The sequence below is a fragment of the Phoenix dactylifera genome, chromosome 13 (genome assembly GCF_051530095.1).
Source record: "Phoenix dactylifera cultivar Ajwa chromosome 13, Ajwa_hap1_PhDact_Kaust_v1.1, whole genome shotgun sequence".
NCBI lineage: Eukaryota > Viridiplantae > Streptophyta > Magnoliopsida > Arecales > Arecaceae > Phoenix > Phoenix dactylifera.
In genome coordinates, this window is record NC_143202.1 from 15,519,930 (window position 1) to 15,545,200 (window position 25,271).

A 25,271-nucleotide genomic window follows, 5' to 3' on the forward strand; every position below is an offset into this window, starting at 1 on the left:
TGCGATGAAATAAAATATTTATTAATAACAAAATAAGGTTTATACAACTTCAAGAATATAAAATTAAAATATAAAATCCTTCGCCCTTTGTTAGGGCTGCATCCAGCCCTAGTGAAGAGATCAGCCTTCCATGGAGTCGTGGGCGACAGCAGCGGTGGCGACAGCAGCGGGCTCCCATTTCTTCCTTTTCTTCCTTCGGCGACTCCCCTCGAACGGCTCCTTTTTAGCTATTATGGGAAATCATTCCCAAAATACCCAAAAGTTTTCTCTCTTTTTTTTTTGATTTTTGTGGGAACTCCTGAGAAGAGCTTCAGCCTCGAAACCCGCTTCCCCCCCGAATGCCTTCATCTTCACGCATTGATTCCCTTTTATAGCCTTCACCTGGGTGGGAGGATAAGGTTGATTGAGCTGATCCGCTGTTGGGAAGATGAGCTGGGATTTCTTCAACGTGGAGGAGATGCGGATGGCTGGTAGTTGATCCGGAAGTTGTGTTGCTTGATCTTCAGCTGCAGGGGATGGCGAGGATGTGGAGCAAGATGCAAGAGATGCTGGGATGAATCCGTGGATAAGGATGAACTCAGGAGCTTGGAATGGCTGGGAGGTTGATCGCAAAGGGAAGATGCAGATGAATCACGGAAGAAAAGGGATAAGGATGCAAGGTTGGGTAACTGGTTCCTGGTTTAGACGCCTTGGAATTGTTTTGGAATATGGGATCCTGCTGGGATTCGAAGCTCATCCCATGGATAATGGGAAGCTGGATTCAGCAGAGAGGAAGTGTTCCAGAAGAAACCGACGCTGCTTCAACACCGAGAGGACGTGGACGTTGAGAGGATCTGGGAGGAAAGTAATCGTTGGATCCGTGGACGTGGGACTTGCGATGGGAAGATTTGGATCCTGTTCTGCTGAAGCAGGGGATAAGGAGAAAGAGCTCTTCCATGATGCTCGGGAAGACTAGCTTGGGCGTATGTGGAAGAAGTTAGGGATAAAGATGGATCACGAACAGGATGAGGGTTGGTTCAGGGAAGTTGATTGATCTGCAGACACGGGATGGATTACGTGGAAGAAGCTCACGGCTAGGGGACTCGTGGACACCTCGCGGATGGCTGAAACTTTGTTCCGAAATAGGGGATGACTGGATTCCGTGGAGATTGCAAGGATGGAGCTGATATGTTCACGGGATGAGGATGACTCCATGGGATCAATATGAGAGCTGGATGGGAAGACCTTGGAAAGAACGCGGAGAGCATGGGATTGGGTTGTTGATTGGCTTGGACGCGGAACAGGGGAGGTATGTTGGGAGATGTTCATCCGACTGGGAGAGAAGCCATCGCAAATGAGAAGAATCCGGAGAGGATATGGGTGAGATGCAGGGATTTCGGAAGACATGGGAAGCTAAATTCCTGGGATCCCTTTTGACGTGGATGAAGGTAGTTTGCTTGTCACGCATCGCGGGAGAAGAAAAGATGAGCTGGGAACAATCCTTCACGGCTCTATTCCTGGGTCCGAATAGCATGCACACGAGATGAAATGAGTGTGTTAGGTTGGCTTGGAAACGGGATGAACGGCTGAAGCTGCGAAGTTTGGACGCGGAAGGAGTTGGATCCGGAAATGCTGGGATGAATGGTTCGGCTGGGAATGAACTGGAACAACTCTGTTCTTTGGATATAGAAGTGAAAGATTTAAGGAGGAAGAGAATCACGGAGAAGCAGGGAATTCAGTCCATATTTGGTTTTAAATGTATGTCGTGAATGCAGGGAAGCTGCGATGAATGGCTGAATCAAAATTTGAGAGGATCTAACTTACAGGGTGCGTGCAATTTGGATTCAGAAATTAATGAATTTGATTTGACCTGCATACATTAGATTTGATCAATAAAAATAATCAAACTTGAATTATTTCTAATTAAAATGCAATGATGAAGGGGAATGAATTTTCTTATGTTTAAATTTAAAATATATGCGTAAAAATAATGATAAGTGCTATGAGTAAGATATTAATTCATGCATTATTTAGCACTTATCACACACCCCCAAACCGACATTTTGCTAGTCCTCGAGCAAAATAATAGAAAAAGAAATTAACTCACTTTCGCAGGAATCGCGATTGCATTTACCGTATGCAATAAGGCTTTAAATCCCTAGGTGGCCCTAGTGGACGAGTTTGGTCTCGTGAGAGTTTTCGGCTCAGATACCCACAAACTGCTGTCGCTACCTAAAGAATTTATTTTACTGTTTTATAAAATCTAATTTCAAATGCGTAAGTACCAATAATTTCAAAAGTACACAAAGTTTTAATTACTAAGTCAGCCCAAATCCTAAGTCAGTATGCAACTTAAGTTGAAGTCATTAAGTTTCCGTTAGGGAGTTGTAAGACTTATTTATACTTGAGTGCTTGGTAAAATCTGGACCATCACAAGCTAAGGTTTTAGATCCCCCAAAATACTGCTAAAGTTAGTAGTTTCCAAGAATTGGTCAGATAAGACCTATTCACTGATTCAAAATCATCTTATCTTGCAGGATTTCGAGAGTTGTGGATATTTACTTTAATACCTCATGGGCTTTATCTGTAATATTCTAATTTACTCGAATTTTTACAACGACGACTTTCACACTATCGTCTTTTTCAAGGTTAATATTATTTTTTTCTTTTTTTTATTTTGTATTTATAAATTACGCACTTTTACTCTTGTAATGATTCCTCCGTGTAGCAAGCATTCAGTCAACACTCCCACACCAGATGGCATAAGGTGTTGGGCATTAAGACTCTCCTACGGACCTATGCTCGGGTTCATCATCACAAGCCCACTGACCTTTAACAATAGGTAGCCCTTTTCGATGTACCTGACTAAATTCACTCTTTTTTTCTCTTTTTTATTTTTTTAATAAATATGGGATAATAGTGAATTAGATAGGTATGATTCATCAGGACTCAAGGTTGCTACCAGACTTATCAACATAATGTTGAACCTAACCCTTAGAAGTGCAGGCCATGTGTGTTGTGAAATTCTAAAGTAAAAATTATCTTACAACTCGCTAAAAGAATTTTTAATAAAAAGAACTCAAATTGACTTACTTCTGACTAGTCATTGGAATTTTTAGATTTTATATACTTTATGTGTTTATCATTTCAGCACTAAAGCATAGAAATTAGGTTTTTTTTTATTTTTAATTTTTTTTGAGATAAACTTATTTAAAAGTACGAAAATTTTCTTCAAAAATTCGAATCCTATACCCTCCAACCTAGATCAGATATTGTCCTCAATGTTTTTTTAATAATTATTATTTTTTATTTTTTAATAATATTATATTATTATTTTTTATTTTTATTTTTATTATTTTTATTTTTATTTTGGATGAAAATATGATGCATATGGAGGATAGAAGCAGTGTACCTTAGTTGCATCAGTAATATGAGGACTCCTGAAAAAATACAACAAGAAAATGTGCAAAAATAATCTATGGAAATTGGGTTGCCTCCCAACAAGTGCTAAGTTTAACGTCTTCAGCCAGATGTAGTGCATCCTTATCAAATCATACCGGGTTCATGCGGGGTTCTTCAAGGATGAAAATTTGTGGGAGACTGATTGTTGGGCAGGAAGTTGACTGCTTCTATGGCCTTGTCTATATCAAAGTCAAAATGGGCCAAGCATGTTTTCAGAAGATCATCTGCCAAAATATAGGAAAGGTTTTCTTCTATAAGATCATCCATTTTATCTATTAAGAAGCACTCAACTTCCTTTGCATGTTGATCAGAGGCACGAAATTTATTTAACTTGACCTTCATATTTCCAAAGGATATATTCATCACCCCAGTTCTACAATTTATATTCGCATTGGTTGTAGCTAAAAAGGGGCGCCCAAGGATCACAGGAATTTGTTTCTTAGGATTAGGCTCATGTTCCATATCAAGGATGATAAAATCTACTGAAAAATAGAATTTGTCTATCTTGACAAGAACATCTTCAATTATCCCACGTGGTGTTTTTACAGATTGATCAGCCAATTGACGGGATACCGAAGTTGGTTTTAACTCACCTAACCCAAGTTTCTCATAAACTGAGTCAGGTAAAAGGTTGACACTTGTCCCTAGATCTAAGAGTGCTCGATCAATGAAATTATTTCTTAAGACACAGAAGATGGTGGGAGCACCTGTTGGGAACCCGCCCATGCCGCTGATATTTCAAAAAAATTCAGATGGCAGCGGAATTGGCATAAGCGGAATCGACGTTCATCGCATGAACGTTGTTTCATGAATCGTTCGTAGTTAGATAAGAATTAAAACTTTTTAAACCTTTAGGAAGATCAGATCTTCACCTTGTGCGGGTAGATGATCACCGCAAACTAAAGTTCGTGGTCTAGGATGAAGGTTTGCTTGAAGCCGTTCAAGTGTCCGGCCTCTACGGGTATCCACACGAAGCAGTGATCCGATCAAAGCTCTCTTGTCTTCCCGAGGTGCTAGCTCCCTTGCAAAGACTTCTTTTGATGGCTGATTTCCTCTCTTTCAATCAGCCCTTGATTGTGCTTGAGAGGAGGAAGAAGAAGGATGAAGAAGAGGAAGAAGAAGAATCCCCACGCAGCCTTCTTTCTTTTCCCTGCGTTGGAAGGAAGAAGGGAGGAAGAGGATGCCGCCAACACCTTTGGCTTTTATATTCCTTGCTTGCGGCTGAACCAAGAGGAGAGGAGAGGGAGGCGTACGGCAAGGAGGAAGAGGACTTCTTCTATGCCCTAGGTGCCGCCCACAAGTCCCTTTTTATAGACATGTGGAGCTCCTAACATTTAGAAGTTCTTGATGTCTTTCCTAAGAGGGGGCGCCGTCTCTTCTCCCTTCTCCACGTGGAAAGGAGAGGGGTTTATCCCCTTCCTCATGGTAAACCCTAATCCATATTAGGTAGGGATTGGAATGCCCTAATGTGGTCAAGCCCTAATCCAATTAGGCTTAGCCCAAGGGTGAACCAATTTGGATCCAATCTAGGTAAGTCCTAATCCAATTAGAACTTAAATCAATTTTGACTCAATTGAACTCTTCAATCCTAATCCAATTAGGAGTCTTATTGATTCATTAGATTAATAATTAATTGTGACTTAAGAAACCCTAATCCAAATTAGGACATATATAATTTTAGTCCTAATCCAATTAGGACTCTATTTGAATCCGAAGTCCTAATCCGATTAGGACTCTAGGAATCCTACTCCAAGTAGGAATCCAATTTTGATTCAAAACTTCTAATCTCATTAAGATTGCAGGAATCCTATTCCAAGTAGGAATTCCAGTCCTACTCCAACTAGGATTTCCAGTCCTAATCCAATTAGGACTTTAGGAATCCTACTCGAAGTAGGACTCTTGTTTCAAGTCCAATTAATTAATTCCCTTTGTTCCTTCTTCAACTGAATATCAATCGAATTGATTACTTGTGATTCATAATCACTTTTCAACCATCGGATTGGTCAATACTTCTAGTGTGTGTGACCCCATAGGTTCTACTCTGACTGGTAGTGAGATATATTGTGATCTCTATCACTATATCATTGAAAACTCCTTTCAATGGGTTGGAACGATTCCAACTCAACTCATTAGGGTTTATCGATCATCGAGATAATCCCTGTGAGTCCCACCATCCACCAGTGACACCTAGCAGCATGTAGTGGCTACCCAGTAGAATAGAAAGATGAACCTCTAGGTGCAGTTACCATGTGATACAGTCCTACTATCGTGGATCCCTACAGGACGGAGGTCATGGACAACTCGTCAAACCCCATCGTCTGTCATATGTCAAAATTTATTCGACTCGAGTTCGATAGTGGAAAACTCTTTCTCCACTTTATATTACTGCCCTGGCCAAGGTCTTAGAACTCAGTCTAACAAATCACATAGGATCACTCCTCTTCTATCAAGGTCGATAGATTCCTTGTAGGTGCATACCCTACTCCTACAGTGAACCTACTGCAGCCAATCTACACTGCATGGACCCATATGGCTAGAGACCATGTATGTGTGCAGTCAAACTACAATAACCTCACTGTGAGTAGCCGAAGCACCGCAGGTCAAAGGACCAGTCACACTACTGCAACATCAAGTAAGTCACTGACGAGTGGATAGACATCCAAGTGACTTCTTGTCTTGGTCACGCTCAGTACCCTTCTTCTCTAACAAGCACCTGCACTATCACTTCAGTGTCCCTACACTGTGGACTCAAGTTTCGTCCATCCAGAAGGAAAGTGATCTGTGCACTGATCGGATCGATCACCGTCCTCGTGATAATCCATTGATCAGGAGCATTTAGAAATTAATCACCAATGATACATGGCTCAAATTCTCAACTCTTGAGAATATGTATCATCACCTTATTAATTTCTTGGACGATTCATAGACACATAAATAATATGAATGAAAAGATGCCTTTTATTTATTCAATAATAAATAGTCAAGTACAAAATTATGTCCCTAGAATTAACAATGTGTCAGCCAGATTGGCTTCTAGGGCATACATCTAACAATCTCCCACTTGCACTAAAGCCAATCAGTCATATATCTAAGCTCCATCTTCTCAAGGTGGGCTTCAGTCTTTTGCTGACTTAGCTGCTTAGTGAACGGGTCTGCCACGTTATCCGCAGAGTCTACTCTCTGCACCTCTACATATTTCTTCTCAACATAGTCGCGTATGAGATGGAAGCGCCGCTCTATGTGCTTGGACTTCTGATGAGACCTTGGCTCCTTAGCAAGGGCTATGGCGCCATTATTATCGCAGTAGAGTGTTATGGCATCTGATGTCATCACGTCCAACTCTGCAATGAATTTTTGAACCAGAAGCCTTCCTTAGCAGCTTCAGAGGCGGCGATGTATTCAGCTTCCATAGTAGAATCAGCAATGATCGGTTGTTTAGAACTCTTCCAATTCACCGTACCACTATTGCACAAGAACACATATCCAGATGTTGACTTCCTATCATCGACATCAGTCATGACGTCTGAATCTGTGTATCCTTCTACCTTTAACTCTGATGATCCTCCAAAAACTAAGAATAAATCTTTAGTTCTTCTCAAGTACTTAAGAATATTCTTCACAGCTGTCCAGTGTTCTTCACCTGGATTCGACTGATATCTGCTTGTGACACTCACAGCAAGAGCTATATCAGGTCGTGTACATAGCATGGCATACATGAGGCTTCCTATTGCCGATGCATAGGGAATCTTGCTCATGCGTTGAATCTCTTCAGATGCGTTGGGGCACATCTTCTTGGAGAGATGAATTCCATGCCTAAGGGGTAAGAGACCCCTCTTGGAGTTTTCCATGCTGAACCTCTTCAGCACCTCCTCTATGTACATCTTCTGTGAAAGGCCAAGCATCCTTTTAGATCTATCTCTATAGACCTTTATTCCCAAAATATAGGATGCTTCCCCAAGGTCTTTCATGGAGAATTCTTTTGACAACCAGACCTTGACCGAGGTTAGCATGGGAATATCATTCCCTATCAGTAGGATGTCGTCCACGTATAGTACGAGAAATACGACAGCGCTCCCACTAACCTTTTTGTAAATACACGGTTCCTCTTCATTTTTGATGAAATCAAACGTTTTGATTGCATCATCGAAACGAGTGTTCCAACTTCGAGACGCTTGCTTTAGTCCATAGATGGACCTTTGCAGCTTGCAGACCTTGTGATCTCCATCACTGGAAGTGAAACCCAAAGGCTGTTCCATATAGATATCTTCATCAAGATATCCATTCAGAAAAGCAGTTTTCACATCCATCTGCCAGATTTTATAATCATGAAATGCTGCAATGGCAAGCAATATTCGGATGGATTTTAGCATGGCTACAGGTGAAAAGGTCTCCTGATAGTCAATGCCTTCGCGCTGACTATACCCTTTCGCCACAAGCCTTGCCTTATAGGTCTCTACCTCTCCATCCGAACCTATCTTCCTTTTGTAGATCCATTTGCATCCAATAGGTACAATACCTTTTGGTGGGTCTACTAAGGTCCAGACTTGGTTGGAATGCATTTCTCGGAATCGATATCAGATATCGCCTCGTTGTAGTTTTTGGGATCCTGTATGTGATCCCTATCTCCCACTAGAAACATTTCCTCGGTATCCTCTTCTATTATACCTAAGTATCTATCGGGAGGATGGGAGACCCTACTAGATCTATGAGGTGGTCGAGGGACATCGTGTACTGGCTCTGTATGAATGGGTTCAATAGGATCCATGACTCGTTGCTTTTCAGAGACTTTCTCTTCAAGTTCAATTTTCCTCCCACTGCCTCTATCAAGGATAAACTGATTTTCCAAGAAGATGGCATGACGGCTCACAAACACATTGTGATCCTCTGAGATGTAAAAATTGTATCCTAATGACTCTTTAGGATATCCTATAAAACGAGCACTTATGGTCCTAGCCTCTAACTTGTCTGCCTGTAGTCTCTTGACGTGGGCCGGACATCCCCAAATCTTGAGATGACCAAGACTTGGTTTCTTACCATGCCATATCTCATACGGTGTGGTAGGAACGGATTTAGAGGGAACTCTATTCAGTAGATATACTGCGGTAAGTAAGGCATCTCCCCAAAGAAACATAGGTAAATCAGTGAAGCTCATCATGGACCTGACCATATCCAATAGGGTCCGATTCCTCCTCTCTGACACCCCGTTGAGTTGAGGTATACCCGGAGGTGTCCACTGTGAGACTATACCGTTTTCCTTGAGATAGTCCCGGAATTCTCCACTAAGGTATTCTCCTCCTCGATCTGATCGAAGAGCCTTAAGAGATTTTCTAGTTTGTTTTTCTACTTCATTCTTGAACTCTTTGAACTTTTCAAAAGATTCAGACTTGTGTCTCATAAGATACACATACCCATACCATGAATAATCATCGGTAAAGGTAATGAAGTAAGAATAACGTCCCCTGGCTAGCACATCGAATGGGCCACATACATCTGTATGTACTAGGGTAAGTATTTCAGTGGTCCTCTCCCCATGTCCTACAAAGGGCAGTCTAGCCATTTTTCCTTGAAGACAGGACTCGCAAACTGGATATGACTCGGAAGTCAATGAGCCGAGAAGCCCATCTTTATCCATTTTGTTCATCCTATCCTCTCCAATATGGCCAAGTCTGAGGTGCCACAAATATTTTTGGTTTATCTCATCTCTGGATCTTTTGGATCCTTTGGCACTCACTTCTTGCTCGGTAACATTCACAGATACATCCATATGTAAATGATAGAGATTGTCAATCATAAAACCACGTACAACTATTTTATTTCTCAAATAAATAGAACAGCAGTCTTTGTCAAATGTAAAAACATACCTTCCTGTGCTAGACATGAAACAGAAATCAAATTTCTGCTAGCAATAGGTACATAATAGCAGTCTCTAAGTAATATATTAAAACCAGACGGTAGTCGCAGATGGTAGGTGCCCACAGCCACAGCAGCAACTTTTGCCCCGTTGCCAACCCGAAGGGTTACCGCACCTTCCGCCAGCCTTCTACTTTCCTTTAGACCCTGCATGGTAGTGCACAAATGAGCACTAGAACCAGAATCTATAACCCAACTAGAAGTAGAAGAAACCGTTAGATTAGTTTCAATCATGAGCAAGTCTATACCTTCTGAAGGTGTGTCACCTTTCTTGTTCTTCAGGCTCTCGAGGTATGAAGTGTTGGCGACGCCCTGCACTGGAACCCACTCACACCAGTACAACCACCAACGTCGGACAAGCAAAGAGAGAAGCAAACGGATAAGCACTCTCTCGCTCCCTCGACACCAAACTCAAGGATCACCGCTTCGCTTCCGCTACGAAGGGCAAAAGATTACCCCATGGTATCAATAGGGTAAAAACACTTGAGCACCGCAGCGGATTATCAAACCAAAGGAAGAAGAAATAGAAAGAAAATAGCAAAGCAAACACAAAGATGTAACGAGGTTCGGCTACAAGTAGCCTACGTCCTCCACCGCTCCAAATCTCAATTAGGATGAACAGATTACAGAGATAGCACACACCCGAACGATCACACACGATCGCTCTACAAGAGATTCACACAGAATTCCCTTTGCACAAGAAGTAGGATCCCAATCCTCTTCTTCTCTAGAACCCTAGCCGCACAAAACAAGAGTCTCTCTCGAAATATCCTTGAATGTCTCTTCCTAGGGCTCTCATGAGTCCTATATATAGTCTCAAGACCTTCAGATGATCATAGCCGTCGAAACGCTACCAAAAAACACCAAAAGAAAATCGTCCGTACGATTTTCCGCGAGCCCGAGTCGACTCGGCTGTGGTTCGAGTCGACTCTGGCACGTCTGGACAAAACTGGCACGATCTAGGGTCGACTCGACTGTAGCTCGAGTCGACTCGACGATGCTTCGAGTCGACTCGACTGTAGCTCGAGTCGACTCTGACAGTCCAGACAGAAACATGGTTTTCTCGGTCTTCTGGTCTTTCTCCTCTCGGGTCGACTCGACTGTTCCCGAGTCGACTCGACTGTAGCTTGAGTCGACTCCGACAGTCCGCCAGACAGAATTATGCAGAATTGATTCTCCTTCAATTCTCTTCATCACCAATGGTCTCCACATACCCCAACAATCTCCCACTTGGAGACCTTGGGTATATACTCTTGTTACTTGGCTCTCCTCTGTGCTCCCACTGAAACTGAATCATCCTAGTGAAATCGGTACGATGCCTCCTCAACGTCTTCAAGCATGAAGACCAGCAGAAGCTGAACAACACCTCAGCTTCTCCACCGTGACGACCTTCGTCAACATATCTGCAGGATTCTGACTTGTATGAATCTTCTCCAACTTGACGAGTCCCTGCTCGAGCAATGACCTCACGAAGTGGTACCGTATGTCAATATGCTTCGTCCTCGAATGGAAAGCTGAATTCTTCGCCAGATGAATTGCACTTTGACTATCTGAATATAACATGCAATCCTTCTGCTCCTTCCCAAGCTCCTTCATCAAGCCCTGAAGCCATATTAGTTCCTTGCATGCCTCTGTGGCTGCCACATACTCCGCCTCCGTAGTCGACAATGCAACAACTGGCTGCAACCTGGAAATCCAACTGACGGCTCCACTGCCCAAGGTGAACAAGTACCCTATCGTGCTTCTCCTGCCGTCCAAGTCTCCTGCCATGTCTGAGTCCACAAAGCCCTGTAACTGGATCTCAGAACCTCCATAGCACAATGACATGTGCTCCGTGCCTTTCAGATACCTCAGTATCCATTTGACCGCGCGCCAATGCTCCAAGCCTGGGCAGCTCATAAAGCGACTCACAACTCCCACTGCTTGAGCAATGTCTGGTCTTGTACACACCATAGCGTACATCAAGCCCCCCACCGCCGATGCATACGGGATTTTTGACATATTGAGCTCCTCCACCCGCGTCTTCGGACTTTGCCCTTTGGAAAGCTTTAAGTGGGCACCCAGCGGTGTGCCAACAGGTTTGGCACCCTCCATGCAGAATCTCCTGAGTACTCGGCTGATGTACTCCGCCTGAGATAGTCTGAGGATATGTTTAGACCTATCTCTGCTGATCCGCATCCCAAGGATCTGTTTCGCTGCTCCTAGATCCTTCATTGCAAATTTTCTTGACAGCTTCAGCTTCAATTTTGCAATCTCATGCATGCTAGCTCCTGCAACTAACATGTCATCAACATACAATAGCAAGATAATGTAAGATGTACCGAAGTCCCGGAAGTAGCAACAGTGATCCTCCTGACATCTCCTGTATCCTATCTCAAGCATGTAACTGTCGAACTTGAGATACCATTGCCTGGGCGCCTGTTTCAAACCATAGAGGCTTTTCTTCAATTTGCAAACTAAGTCACCCGTGCCAGCTGCAATGTATCCCTCCGGCTGCTGCATATATATCTCCTCATCGAGATCTCCGTGAAGAAAAGCTGTCTTCACATCAAGCTGCTCTAAGTGAAGATTCTCTACTGCCACCATGCTCAGCACCGCCCGAATAGAACTCATCTTGACTACAGGAGAAAAGATCTCCGTAAAGTCGATACCTGCTCTCTGCTGAAATCCTTTTACAACCAGCCTGGCCTTGTATCGCTTCTTCCCATCCTGCTCTTCCTTCAGCCTGTAAACCCATTTGTTTGACAGTGCTTTCTTCCCCTTGGGCAGATCCACCAAATCCCACGTTTGATTCTGCTCCAATGACTCCATCTCATCATCCATGGCCAACTCCCACTCCTTCTTGGTATCAACCTCCAATGCCTCCGTGAAGCATTCAGGTTCGCCATTATCTGTGAGCAGCAAATAACTAAGAGTCCCATCATACCTTTGAGGAGGCTTCCCATGAGTACTACGAGTGGACCTTCTTAGTTGTGGAGAGGGTGCCAATACTTCAGGTTCTTGCTCTGACTGAGTCTTCTGACCAGAATTTATAGACTCCTCTTCAGGATCCACAAAACACGGCTCAACAGATTTTGTTTCTGATTCAGTGCTTTGCTGCATTTTCTCATTAAATACTACATCATTACTACGAATGATCTTCCTGTGTTCGGGATCCCAAAAACGATACCCAAACTGTTGACCTCCGTATCCAACGAAAATGCACTTCTTTGATTTGGCGTCTAGTTTGCTTCTTTGACTGGAATCAACATGGACATAACTTTTACAACCGAATACTCGTAAGTGCGCCAAATCAATCTTCTTTGCTGTCCATGCTTCCTCAGGAATCCCAAATTCAAGTTTCTTTGATGGCCCTCTGTTGATCAAGTAGGCAGCAGTGTTAACTGCTTTCGCCCAAAACTGCTGTGGCAATCCAGCATGTATCCTCATACTCCTGGCACGCTCATTAATTGTTCTGTTCATCCTTTCAGCAACTCCATTTTGTTGTGGTGTCCCTGGAACTGTCCTCTGCCTGACGATCCCAGCCTCTGCACAGTAGTCCTCAAACTCCCTGCTACAATACTCACCACCGTTGTCTGATCTCAGGCATTTTAACCTTCTTCCTGTCTCGAGTTCTACCATTGCCTGCCATCTCCTGAAGACCCCAAATACCTCTGACTTGTGCTTCAAGAAGAACACCCAAAGCTTCCTGGTAGCATCATCAATAAAAGTAACATAGTACTGAGATCCACCAATGGAAGAAACCGGTGCAGGCCCCCACATGTCCGTGTGCACGAGATCTAGCTTTTCTTGCTTCCGAGGTTTACCTTCTTTGTTGAATGAAACACGCTTCTACTTTCCGAGAATACAATCCTCACAGAAGCCCATCTCAACACTCCTGAAACCCTGCAGCTTTCCCAACTGGTGCATCACCTCCAGTCCCTGATAACTCATGTGCCCAAGTCTGCAATGCCATAACTTGGCGTCCACATCTGCTGCAGCAACTCCAATAGAGTTTTCCGTGCCGTTGGCGATATAAAGTGTCCCAACCTTCTTGCCACTAGCCACCATCAACGAACCCCTGGATATCTTCCACTGATCAGCTATGAAAATAGTCTTGTACCCCTGGCTCGCCAACTGTCCAACAGAAATCAGATTCCTCTGCAGTTGAGGCACGTGCCGTACGTCCTCAAGCTCAAGTGAAGATCTAGAAATCAACTTCACTTCCGCGCTTCCCCTTCCTTGTATGGTGCAAGGCTCTCCATCCCCTAAGTAGACTTTGCCGAAGTCTCCCTTCTCATATCCTCCAAGAAGCTTCCGTTGGGATGTAGCATGGAAAGACGCGCCCGAGTCTATCACCCAAGACTCGTCACCGGTAGATAAAGATAGAACGAGGGCATCCATGTCACCGTTTTCAGCAAGATTTGCCAGATCCTTGCTGACTCCTTCGGTGTGGTCGCCTTGCTTCCCTTTAGGAGATTTGCAGTCCCTCCTAAAGTGCCCCATCTTCCCGCAGTTCCAGCACTTCGCTCCCTTGTTCTGAGGTGCTCGAGACCTGCTGGATCTCGACTTCGAGTCGCTTCGAAATCGACCGTCCTTCTTTTGTCTTCCCCGATTAGAGATGTTTAGTGCACTTCCAGACGACTCCGTAGCTCCAGAAGATTTCCTTCTTGCTTCTTCACTCAGAAGCACTCCCACAACGTCATCAAATATCAACTTCCCCGTCGCCGAAGAGTTGCTCACTGCCATCACCAGGCCCTCCCAGCTATCAGGCAATCCGGAGAGAATTAGCAATGCCCGAATCTCATCGTCAAAACTAATCTCTACTGACTCCAACTGGGCTGTGAGTCCATTGAACTCGTTGAGGTATTCTGCTACGTTGCCGCCATTTTTTATACGAAGATTAAACAACCTCTTCATGAGAAATACCTTGTTTGATGCTGAGGGTTTCTCGTACATCCGCGACAATGTTGCCATCAACTCCATCGTCGTCTTCTCGTTTTTGATGTTGAATGCCACTTGGGATGCAAGTGACAATCTAATGGTGCCGAGTGTCTTCCGATCGAGGACCTCCCAGTCTTCATCGGACATCTTCTCTGGTTTCTTCGCTCTACCTCCAAGAGGTAAATAGAGATCCTTCTGGTAAAGGTAATCCTCTATTTGCATTTTCCAAAATTCGAAGTTCGTGCCATTGAACTTCTCAATTCGCAACTTTCCTTCACCCGCCATTGCAGAATACCAATAGCTCTGATACCAGTTATTGGCGACGCCCTGCACCGGAACCCACTCACACCGATACAACCACCAACGTCGGACAAGCAAAGAGAGAAGCAAACGGATAAGCACTCTCTCGCTCCCTCGACACCGGACTCAAGGATCACCGCTTCGCTTCCGCTACGAAGGGCAAAAGATTACCCCGTGGTATCAATAGGGTAAAAACACTTGAGCACCGCAGCAGATTATCAAACCAAAGGAAGAAAAAATAGAAAGAAAATAGCAAAGCAAACACAAAGATGTAACGAGGTTCGGCTACAAGTAGTCTACGTCCTCCACCGCTCCAAATCTCAATTAGGATGAACAGATTACAGAGATAGCACACACCCGAACGATCACACACGATCGCTCTACAAGAGATTCACACAGAATTCCCTTTGCACAAGAAGTAGGATCCCAATCCTCTTCTTCTCTAGAACCCTAGCCACACAAAACAAGAGTCTCTCTCGAAATATCCTTGAATGTCTCTTCCTAGGGCTCTCATGAGTCCTATATATAGTCTCAAGACCTTCAGATGATCATAGCCGTCGAAACGCTACCAAAAAACACCAAAAGAAAATCGTCCGTACGATTTTCCGCGAGCCCGAGTCGACTCGGCTGTGGTTCGAGTCGACTCTGGCACGTCTGGACAAAACTGGCACGATCTAGGGTCGACTCGACTGTAGCTCGAGTCGACTCGACGATGCTTCGAGTCGACTCGACTGTAGCTCGAGTCGACTCTGACAGTCCAGACAGAAACATGGTTTTCTCGGTCTTCTGGTCTTTCTCCTCCCGGGTCGACTCGACTATTCCCGAGTCGACTCGACTGTTCCCGAGTCGACTCGACTGTAGCTCGAGTCGACTCCGACAGTCCGCCAGACAGAATTATGCAGAATTGATTCTCCTTCAATTCTCTTCATCACCAATGGTCTCCACATACCCCAACATGAAGGACAGTTTCTCTTCTAGTGGCCATCGACATTGCAGTGGAAACATTTTCCTTTGTCGTTAGCCCTTTTCTTTTGAACTTCCTTCTTTGGCTTCTTGTCCTTTTTCTGCTTCTTAGCAGGCTTCTTTTTCTTCCAAGTAGACTTTCTCTTGGAACCAGAAGTCAACTTAGCAGCAAGGACATTGCCCCTTGAACCTTTCAAGGCTCCCTCAGCAGTTACCAACATGTTTATTAGTTCAGTCTTAGTGCATTCAATCTTATTCATGTGGTAGTTTACTATAAACTGACCAAATGAATCAGAAAGTGACTGTAGGATCAAATCCACTTGTAATTCCTTATGCATGTCCATACCGAGCTTCTCAAGCTCCTCCAGATCCTTGATCATAGTCAGACCGTGATCATGGACAGACTGCCCCTCGCACATCTTTGTTTTGAAAAGCCTCTTGGACACTTCAAAACGAGCTGTGCGACTCTGCTCACCATACAACTCTTGCAGGTGTGCTAGTATGTCCCTAGCAGTCTTGAGATTCTCATGCTAGCATTGGAGTTCATTGGACATGGATGCCATCATATAGCATTTAACTCTAATGTCATCATCCATCCACTTTTGATGCATCTGACGCTGAACATCAGTAGGACGTGTTGGTAGTGTGGGGCTATCTGAATCGAGTATGTAGCCTATTTTCTCACAGTCCAAAACAATTTTGAGGTTTCTAAGCCAGTCTTTGTAATTGGTTCCAGTCAGTCGGTTGGTCTCAAGAATACGGGTTAAAGGGTTTGAAGCTGACATTGTATCTGCAGAGAGTAAAGATTCTAGTTAGACTTTTGTACTTGATCCTAATCTGTTCTAAGGTCTTTTAGAACAAATATAACTCTCACTATTTTCTCGAATCCCTCACACTCCCCTGGTAGGAAAACGGAAATCCCACACGACTAGGATTTCTAGTGGGTACTGCGGTCCTACCAATTTACATGCCACCTCACCTAACAGTTATTGGTGACACATAGATTGATGAATGTACAACTCTTGTACAATGCTTCTCAAGCATGTTGCAGTGTAACTTGGTCTCTAAGCCATGAAAACCTCACCTAACAGTTATTGGTCCCATTTCTTAGTTAAGTCAGACCCACCGTATAACCGTAGGAATAAAGTCGTCATTGGGTCCTCACCTAACAGTTATTGGTGCCCAACCCCACCTTTACCCTACAACATCTCATGTCTATAGAGAGGTCCAGCCCCCCGATGCAACTTGACCACTGTATCCAGCCGAGACAAATCAACATCAGAAAGGCCTTAGCAGCTCTACTACAGTGGAAGACCTATTGACTTAATATTGGTTAATCAGGTCTTAGTGTTTGCAACTTGAGCTCTTCATAAGAGGTAATCGAACAATTGGCCAGGTAAGCAGGTGGGAGGCTCCCCTTACTCAGAGAGTAAGGTCCTAATTAAGTAACCACCTTTCATGCTTTCCTAGACACCAATTAGATCAATTAATCTATTATGACTTGCTCATGTCGGTTCACTCTCGACTTGATTGAGGAGGTTTTGATTTAGGTCTTAATTGGGTTTGCTACATCATATGTAAACCTATCTACCTGACTCACATTCACATCACATGCAAACGGCACATTGCAGGCAGTTATAATCGCAGCAATAATTAAAGCTAAACTTTAAATAGGTGATGATCATGGATTCTAGTTAGGTCGTATTACAAGCACATGCACGTCAATCGATCAACTGGTCTTCAACTCTTGAATTGGTTCCAAGCCTCCTTGATCCGATCCTTGATCAACTCTTGATCCAATCGCCATCAACCGCTTAGATCACCTGTTCATCTCATGCCTAGTCTTCAACTTGATCGTTGACGTACATCACATCACACAAATACAACCAGATTGTAAAATAAAAATAAAAATAAATTATATCTCCTTTTAGGAGGCACGCAGGCCTCTCAAAACATTAAATAAGATGCATGCAAGCATCTGAAAAATTACATGACATTGCAGATCACATCGCAGGTCATTACATTTGATACCAAAAGGGTTTGAATCCTATGATCATCACCATATGCAATAATTATAATTTTCAGATCTGAAAACTAACTGATTATATCATGACATAGGTTGCTGATCATGCTAATCATGATTCTAAACTTTGTAATCTCATTAACAACGCAATTAGAATCATCATTTTATCACATAAAAATCAGCATGCAAAAATCAGCACCCCTGAAAAATCTGCATGCAAAAATTTTCAGCATGCATGATCATTCAATTTTCAGATCTAATAAGCCTTTAGATAATTAATTCTTACCTTAATCTACGAAGCCTAGGCTCTGATACCACTGTTGGGAACCCGCCCATGCCGCTGATATTTCAAAAAAATTCAGATGGCAGCGGAATCGGCATAAGCGGGATCGACGTTCATCGCATGAACGTTGTTTCATGAATCGTTCGTAGTTAGATAAGAATTAAAACTTTTTAAACCTTTAGGAAGATCAGATCTTCACCTTGTGCGGGTAGATGATCACCGCAAACTGAAGTTCATGGTCTAGGATGAAGGTTTGCTTGAAGCCGTTCAAGTGTCTGGCCTCTACGGGTATCCACACGAAGCAGTGATCCGATCAAAGCTCTCTTGTCTTTCTGGGGTGCTAGCTCCCTTGCAAAGACTTCTTTTGATGGCTGATTTCCTCTCTTTCAATCAACCCTTGATTGTGCTTGAGAGGAGGAAGAAGAAGGATGAAGAAGAGGAAGAAGAAGAATCCCCACGCAGCCTTCTTTCTTTTCCCTGCGTTGGAAGGAAGAAGGGAGGAAGAGGATGCCGCCAACACCTTTGGCTTTTATATTCCTTGCTTGCGGCTGAACCAAGAGGAGAGGAGAGGGAGGCGTACGGCAAGGAGGAAGAGGACTTCTTCTATGCCCTAGGTGCCGCCCACAAGTCTCTTTTTATAGACATGTGGAGCTCCTAACATTTAGGAGTTCTTGATGTCTTTCCTAAGAGGGGGCGCCGTCTCTTCTCCCTTCTCCACGTGGAAAGGGGAGGGGCTTATCCCCTTCCTCATGGTAAACCCTAATCCATATTAGGTAGGGATTGGAATGCCCTAATGTGGTCAAGCCCTAATCCAATTAGGCTTAGCCCAAGGGTGAACCAATTTGGATCCAATCTAGGTAAGTCCTAATCCAATTAGAACTTAAATCAATTTTGACTCAATTGAACTCTTCAATCCTAATCCAATTAGGAGTCTTATTGATTCATTAGATTAATAATTAATTGTGACTTAAGAAATCCTAATCCAAATTAGGACATATATAATTTTAGTCCTAATCCAATTAGGACTCTATTTGAATCCGAAGTCTTAATCCGATTAGGACTCTAGGAATCCTACTCCAAGTAGGAATCTAATTTTGATTCAAAACTTCTAATCTCATTAGGATTGCAGGAATCCTATTCCAAGTAGGAATCCCAGTCCTACTCCAACTAGGATTCCCAGTCCTAATCCAATTAGGACTTTAGAAATCCTACTCGAAGTAGGACTCTTGTTTCAAGTCCAATTAATTAATTTCCTTTGTTCCTTCTTCAACTGAATATCAATCGAATTGATTACTTGTGATTCATAATCACTTTTCAACCATCGGATCGGTCAATACTTCTAGTGTGTGTGACCCCATAGGTTCTACTCTGACTGGTAGTGAGATATATTGTGATCTCTATCACTATATCATTGAAAACTCCTTTCAATGGGTTGGAACGATTCCAACTCAACTCATTAGGGTTTATCGATCATCGAGATAATCCCTGTGAGTCCCACCATCCACCAGTGACACCTAGCAGCATGTAGTGGCTACCCAGTAGAATAGAAAGATGAACCTCTAGGTGCAGTTACCATGTGATACAGTCCTACTATCGTGGATCCCTACAGGACGGAGGTCATGGACAACTCGTCAAACCCCATCGTCTGTCATATGTCAAAATTTATTCGACTCGAGTTCGATAGTGGAAAACTCTTTCTCCACTTTATATTACTGCCCTGGCCAAGGTCTTAGAACTCAGTCTAACAAATCACATAGGATCACTCCTCTTCTATCAAGGTCGATAGATTCCTTGTAGGTGCATACCCTACTCCTACAGTGAACCTACTGCAGCTAATCTACACTGCATGGACCCATATGGCTAGAGACCATGTATGTGTGCAGTCAAACTACAATAACCTCACTGTGAGTAGCTGAAGCACCGCAGGTCAAAGGACCAGTCAAACTATTGCAACATCAAGCAAGTCACTGACGAGTGGATAGACATCCAAGTGACTTCTTGTCTTGGTCACGCTCAGTACCCTTGTTCTCTAACAAGCACCTGCACTATCACGTCAGTGTCCCTACACTGTGGACTCAAGTCTCGTCCATCCAGAAGGAAAGTGATCTGTGCACTGATCGGATCGATCACCGTCCTCGTGATGATCCATTGATCAGGAGCATTTAGAAATTAATCACCAATGATACATGGCTCAAATTCTCAACTCTTGAGAATATGTATCATCATCTTATTAATTTCTTGGACGATTCATAGACACATAAATAATATGAATGAAAAGATGCCTTTTATTTATTCAATAATAAATAGTCAAGTACAAAATTATGTCCCTAGAATTAACAATGTGTCAGCCAGATTGGCTTCTAGGGCATACATCTAACAGCACCAGGATCTTTGAATTTTGGAGGGGTGTTGTGTTGGAGAATAGAACTCACTTGCTCAGTTAGGAAGACCTTTTTAGGCACATGTGTCCTAGATTTTCGCTTTTGGGTATAAAGGTCTTTGAGAAATTTGGCATAGAAGGGAACTTGTCTAATAGCATCAAGAAGCGGGAGGTTGATTTTGACTTATTTGAAAACCTCCATCATCTCCTCTAGTGAAGTTCCCTTTTTGCCAAAGGGAGAGGGTGAATTAAGAGCTTCAGAAAATGGGACTTTTGGAATGTGAGTTTTGGCAGAAGGTAGACTAGTGGAAGAAAAAGAAGAAGGTTTTAGATTTTCATTTGACACATTTCTATCCTCTTCTTCACCTTCCTTATTGTTGTCCTCCCCAATCCTATTGTCTACTATACATCCACTCCTTAGGGTAGTCAAAGCATTGGCTTGTTCATGATGAATTGTATTTAGTTGATTTTCTTGAGCCATGTATTGTCCCCTAGGATTACTCACTGGTTGGCTTGGAAGCTTTCCTTCCTCTCGCTTGTTCAGTGCATTAGCTAGTTGCCCCATTTGGGTTTCTAGCCTGGCGATAGATTGTGTGTGAGAGTGCACCAATTGTGTAATAGTTTCCAAACCTTGAAGGGAGGTCAACACTTTCTCCTCAAAGGCTGTGTTTCTATGGGGTGGAGGAGGGGTGTGTTGAAGTTGAGTCGAAAGACGGTAGGGATGAATATTTTGTGGGGTTTGAAAATTCTGAGGGTTTTGAAAATTTTGGGAGTAGGATTGGGCAGTATTCGAAGCTTGCTGCTTCCAAAAAAAATTTGGATGGTTACGCCATCTTGGGTTATATGTATTGGAAAATGGATCATTACCTGGTCGAGACTGTGCTTGGGCAACATTAACTTGTTCTTGCACAAATTCAGGGAATTGAGCTGCCGAAGGGCGTTCATAAATAGGGTGAGACGGGCTAGAACAAAGAGCACAAACTTGTGCTGGGGAAAGTTTGGAAGCTGTTCTTTAGACATTAGCTGGTCCAATTTGCGGGATAGTGCATCTACTTTGTCAGATAGACCTATGGACTGGCTAACTTCATATATTCCTTTTCTTTGAGAACTCGGAGGTGCTTGACGAGCGGAGGAGGCATGGTGGAGGGAATTTTTATTGAGGTTTTCAAATAACTGCCATGCCTCATGCTCACTCTTAAGCATGAAAGTTCCTCCACAAGAATCATCAACCATTTGACGATTTCGTTCGGACAACCCGTCATAGAAACATTGCACTAATTGCCATTTGGGTATTTGATGATGCGGGCATTTTCGGAGTAAATCTCTAAATTTCTCCCAGGTTTCATGAAATTCTTCTCCGTCAGATTGGGAGAAGCTCGTGATAGCACGCCTAAATTGGTTCGTTCTTTCTATGGGAAAATATTTTTTCAGAAATTCATGTTGCATTTGAGCCCATAAAAGAATGGAATTAGCTTCTAATGAATGGAGCCACTGCTTAGCTCTATCTTTAAGGGAGAAAGGGAATAGCCTGAGTTTCAGAGCATCATCAATGAAGTTCTGAATTTTGACAGTGGTGCAGATCTCAAAGAACTCATCTAAATGTTTGTATGGATCTTCATTGTTGAGTCCATAAAAAGAGGGAAGCATTTGGATGACACTAGACTTAATTTCAAATTGTGCAGCAGCAGTAGTATCAGGTAGTCGAATACAAGATGGAGAGGTATAAATGGAAGGAGTGAAGTACTCCTTTAATAGCTTGGGTTGTTCTTCAGCCATCTCAACAGATGGAGCAGATCCTATAGTTCTATAGGTGCGAATTTCAGCTCGAAGGGCCCTAATAGAACGCTCTATTTCAGAATCAAAAGGTATTAATTCAGGAGACCTGGAACGACACCCTTGCATACACTAAAACTCTTCTGATCAGTCAAATACAGTCAAACATGCATTAAAAGAAAAACACATCAATTCCTTATGTTTACCCTAAAATCACTAGACAGTTCCTAACTGGTTTGAAGAGAGCACCTAAGCCTCCAATCCGGCCTAATGAACTGAGTTGACCAGGTAAGCTTCTAGGTAAGTGGGGGGGTCACGATGCGTTGCAAAGGTCCCACTTAAAAACCACTTGCCTCGAACAGATGAACTATCTTCCTAGGGACAAAGCTTGCCTAGACATCAACTGAGCCACAGAGCGAAATTGGTGCAACTTTCGGTGATCTTCATCCTATTGAGCTCGAATGTCCCTAGGAGCCAACGTCTAATTGATTTTAATTAAAGTGATAGCTATGTGCGAATTGGTTCACCTAATTTGGGCAAGAATCTGGTGATGAAATCCAGTTCTTATCTTGTTGGGGTGATTGCCCTTACTATGTGCGGATTAATTGGTGTATGTGTATCAAGCATGCATTCACACTTTTACTGAAATTAAAATCAAACAATCACCACAAAATTTCTAGCAAACTGGGGATCAATTTAAATAAGAAAGGTTTGGAGGTTACTAAAGGAAATTTCTCTAGCAATTTTTTTTTTATTTTTATGCAAACCTCTACAGCATTCCTTTTTCAGCAGTTTTCTTTTTGATCGTCCCAGATTTCCTCTTTGATTCCTGAATAAAAAAAATTTAAAAATTAGTAAGAGAGAAGAAGGAGATAAGGAAAATAGAAAATATTTTTATTTTATTTTAGATATATATATATATTTTGAAAATTTTTTTAATATATATATATATGAAAAGAAAAATAACTATACTAACAATTTTCGGCAACGGCGCCAAAAATTGAAAGTCAACTTTAAAGACCACGCAATAGCACATATCTGGTAGGATAGTGATTACGGATATCGATCCACAGGGATTGGGGTATAGTTGTTTTTCTCTAAAAGAAATAAAAATATTTAAAAGGAAGAGTTTGTGAAGACTATTAAACTAAGCAATTTAATAAGAAATGCAATTAAAATGATATCAGTTTGGGGGATCCTAGGGCAAGGAATTCACCACTAACATCGAAACAAGGATTATTTGTATTTTAATTTATTCTTGGGTTAACATGCAAATTGGCTACAAGCCTAATAAGCATTTAAATAGAAATTCACAAAAGTAATTTGGGAATAATCCATCTTCAGTTGGCATGAAATGTCTACCCTAAACTAATGTGGCAGGACACTGCATCTTCCCTAAGCATAGACTATCTTATATTTACTTAGGGATCATGGAGAACAGTTGTATAAATGTCATACTTAAAATCACAGAAATTAAATATGATTTAAAAAAAGATATCCATTAAAAAATAATAAGTTCATACAACTCCAAGAATATAAAATTAAAATATAAAATCCTTGACCCTTTGTTAGGGCTGCATCCAGCCCTAGTGAGGAGATCAGCCTTCCATGGAGTCGTGGGCGATAGCAGCAGCAGTGGAGAAGGCTTCCATCACGACCAGCCCTTCTTTCTTTCTTCCTCCGGCGACTTCCATCGAAGAAACTCCCTCTCAGCACTTCATTTTTTTATATAGGAAGTTATTCCCGAAATGCCCAAACTATTCTCCCTCCTCTGCTTTTTTTTATTTCTGTGGTATTCCCCCCTTCCAAAGAGATGGGATGAGCCGGCTTCCTCCCTCCGAATAGATGATGGGATCAGTCCCCGGCGGGGGAAGAGGAGGAATGGAACGGAAGAGAATGCCCCTCAATCACGTCGACTCCCCTTTTTATAAGCAGCAAGCTCTCCCTCTCTCCTCCTCTGTTTCTTCAAATGGGTGGGAAGATAAGGCTGTGGAGGCTTGATCTCCCCCGCAGATGATGGAAGATGGTTCCACGGTTGAGAAGAGCTGGCTTTGGTCCCGATGGCTGGACGGATGAAGTTGAACCACAGAATGCATTCGAGAGCTGATCGCGGGGACTGTTGACGTGGATAAAGATGCAAGCTGGAAAGATTACGGATGCTAGGATTTGTTGATGGATGCTATGCATAACAGGGGAGCTGGAAGCTTATCCAGATGCTGGGATGAATCCGTGGATAAGGATGAACTCAGGAGCTTGGAATGGCTGGAAGGGAGGCTATCGCGAATGAAAATAATCCGGAGAAGATGGGATGTTGAAGATGCTGGATTCGGGAGCTGGGAGCTTATCCGGAAGGGAAGTTGGCTTGGTTCAGGAGGAATCGGATGCGAAAGGTGATAAGGATGCTGGGACGTGATCCACGGATGGCCGAACGTGGGATGCTTGGATTGGTTTGAGCCAATCTGGCATGCCGGCTGGGAGTGGTTCCGAAATAGGGGATTCCTTGGAGCTCGGGATGCACTTGGGATGTTGATCCACTCCGTGGTGATGTGGAGATACAAATGCTGGGAAGAGAATGGAATGAAGGAGGGGAGCTGGGATGAAGACGGAATGAAGAAGCTTTGGATGCAGAACTATGAACGACATGCAAACGGGATGGAGATACGATGGAAAGATAAAATCTGGGAGGAGACGTGGAAGGCAATCGGGATGAGTGTGGGATGTTGGGATCAATCCGGAAGAAGTGGGTTTTGATTTTATCCCACGGGTCATGCTACTTTATTCCAGAACAGGGGAAGAAAAATGACGTGGAATGAGCTTGGGATTCGCTGGAAGAAAGTTGGAAGAAAATCTTGGACGATGGACGTTTCTGTTCCTTGGATTTGGAAGGGAATGGGGTGAATGGCTGATAGCTAGGAGGTTTGGGATGTTGGTAGGGTAGCTTGGATAAGGCACGGAGCAGGGATTGTGTTTAGGTTGGGTGTGGGAAGATGTTGGGAATGAGCTGGGAGATGTCCGTGAATGGATTATGGGATAATGTCTATGACGAAGAGAATGGGCGCCTGGGACTTGGATGTGGGTGTATGAGAGGCTTATCCCGCCTGAGAAAGGAACTTGAGGGAACTCTAATACGTGGAAGGATAATTTGTTTGCAAAGAAATCCTGCCATCCAAGTGTTCATGATCCTCCTTTTGAAATCCCATGTACTTTGGCATATTGGCATGTGTCACTCGGGATAGCTGCCACGTGTGCTCTAGTGTGATCAGTCTTCATGGTTA

The 25,271-nt window shown here is 43.1% G+C and overlaps 1 long non-coding RNA gene across 1 annotated transcript; it reads right to left on the minus strand.

Annotated features, from left to right (window-relative positions):
- On the minus strand, positions 1-25,271 carry LOC120104832 (uncharacterized). The gene is made up of 3 exons (XR_015972778.2): positions 23,559-25,271; positions 22,764-22,825; positions 1-1,849 (listed from the first exon to the last, which is right to left on the minus strand). It is a non-coding gene; the product is annotated as an uncharacterized LOC120104832 (long non-coding RNA).